This window comes from Arachis duranensis, chromosome 1, assembly GCF_000817695.3.
Source record: "Arachis duranensis cultivar V14167 chromosome 1, aradu.V14167.gnm2.J7QH, whole genome shotgun sequence".
In the NCBI taxonomy this organism is placed as follows: Eukaryota; Viridiplantae; Streptophyta; class Magnoliopsida; order Fabales; family Fabaceae; genus Arachis; species Arachis duranensis.
The window spans coordinates 96173988-96176414 of record NC_029772.3 but is presented as its reverse complement, the minus strand read 5'-3'; positions in this window follow the sequence as shown (position 1 = coordinate 96176414).

The window sequence follows — 2427 nt, the reverse complement described above, 5'->3', positions numbered from 1 at the left end:
TTGTCATGATCAGTCATATTGATTTGGTTTAATTGAAATTTTCATGTTAGTTTAAGATTGAATTTGAATGTTAAAAATATATGTCAAATATTAAGATCGAATATGAATGTAACTAAGGTTAGTAAACTAAATTCGATCCATATACAACTATATTATATTACGTACATGTGGTCCATGGCTATGATGAAAATTTCTGGAGAAGCCTTTTGTAACATTGGTCATTATTAGCCGGAGGAAAATACTATAAATTTGTATTGTTCAAGCCGAAAAATTGCGTTAGTATTGGCTTCAAATGTAAAGTAAATACCAAAAAAAGAAAATGTTGTCACCTAATATTTTCAATTAAAAATACAAAATGCAATTGTACAACTAGCTATTAAGTAAAGAAAAAATAAAGGTATTTATTTAGAGAAATATTAAAGTATCATTAAAATTTATTATTTTTTATCATTATTTTAGTTATAAATTCAATTTATTTAATTTAATAATCTAATAATATATTTTATTACATATTTTTAAATATTAATGACTAATTAATAACTAAAAATAATAAATTATAATAATCTTTTAGCATTATTTATTTATTTATTAACAAAAATAATTTATAAACCCAAAAAAAAAAGAACAACTAATCCTAATTACACCAGCATTTCAATTGACACTAACATATACGTTAGGTTGTTTTTTAATTTTTAGGTATTAATATAATTTATTAATAATTATAAAAATTGTTAATAGTATAAATTTTATTTTTTATTGTTTAATACTCAATAATGGGTTAATGAGATGATGAATTAATTAGCTTATAAAAGAAAAACAAAATAATTTTGTAATATGTAAGAAAAACTATGTCAGAAGGAGAGCAAGGCAGTCTAATAAATTAGAGTGATAGTTAGTGTTGGAAGTGAGTCGAGCTAAGTTGAGTTAGACCAAGTTTAAGTTCAACTCACGAAAATTAAATTTGGCTCACGGTTTGATTTATTAACAATCGATTGAGTCTATTTTATAAGCTTAAATTTGGCTCAACGAAAGCTCACGAGTTGGTTTAAATAATAGGAACATAACCTATAATTCTATATCAATGAATTATAACTTATATATATTAAAAAATATTAAAAAATAAATTTAATATATTGTCTATCTATCAATTATAAATTTTTTATTTATGTCTTACATCAAAAGTATATATAAAAAAATGTTCATGAGCTAATGAGCTGAGTTTATCTAAGCTCAAGTTCGATCGAGTCATTTAATTTATGAGCTCAAATCCAAGCTCAAACTCGACTTACCAGCTCACGAATTCAACTTATCAAGCTCTTAATGAATCGAACTCGAGTTGGCTCATGATAGTTGGCTTGACTCACTTCCAACTCTAGTGACGGTACACGTTATAAACGCTATTATAACTAAATCCAATTAAATTGACACAAGTAAAAAAAAACACGTATATATATGCGATATTATTTTTCTTTTTTTGAATTTTTTCAGGATACAAATTTTTATTAGAAAACATATAAATTTATTGACATAGCATATAAATTTTTACACACACATAAAAATGGTTTCCATATAGCAAAAAATTTATCAAATAACACATAAATCTTTATCTATAGCACATAAATTTTTATACATAATATATAAATGTTTGACGCCAATGTAATTTATTGGTGGGATGAGTCAATATTATAAACATGTGGTCCTTAAAAAATTTTACTACTATATATCAAAAATTGATGTGTTGTGCATTAAAAAAAACCTGTACTGTCCACCATAATTTATGTGGATTAGTATGTAAATTATTAGTCGGATGTAAATGTTTTGAATATATAAGTTTTTTAAAAAAAAAGTGTTAGGGGAAGTAATTTTTGTAATTTATAGTCATTAAATAGTTATTAATGGTGTGAGATTTTATCAAATGGTGTGAGATTACTCATTTTTCTTTTATTAGTTATATACTAGTCAGAATTTAATAAAGTTGTTGGTCTCTAAACAATTTTTATGCAATGTGTATTTTATTGATTGGGTATTAATGTTTTAAATATATATATAGTCATTGTATATTCAAATTTTTTGTATTATACATCAAAATTTATGTGTTGTGTTATAATTTTTGAACATATAGAAAAAGATGAAAAATGCGACAAAGACGACGACGACGATGATAATGAAGTTTACGAGAAAAAAAAGGAAGAGAAAAAATCAAACAAGAGAATAAGAAGACATTGAAAAAGAATAAAAAGACGAAGACAACAATGAAAATGATGACGACGTTATTGGAAAAAAAGATGATAATGACAATGACGACAACAATAAAAGACAAAAAAATAGGAAAAAAATTAGCAACAATATATATATATATAATATTATTTGTACACTAAAATTAGTTACTAAAATCAACTACTAATATATTATTTTTTTTTGGTGACT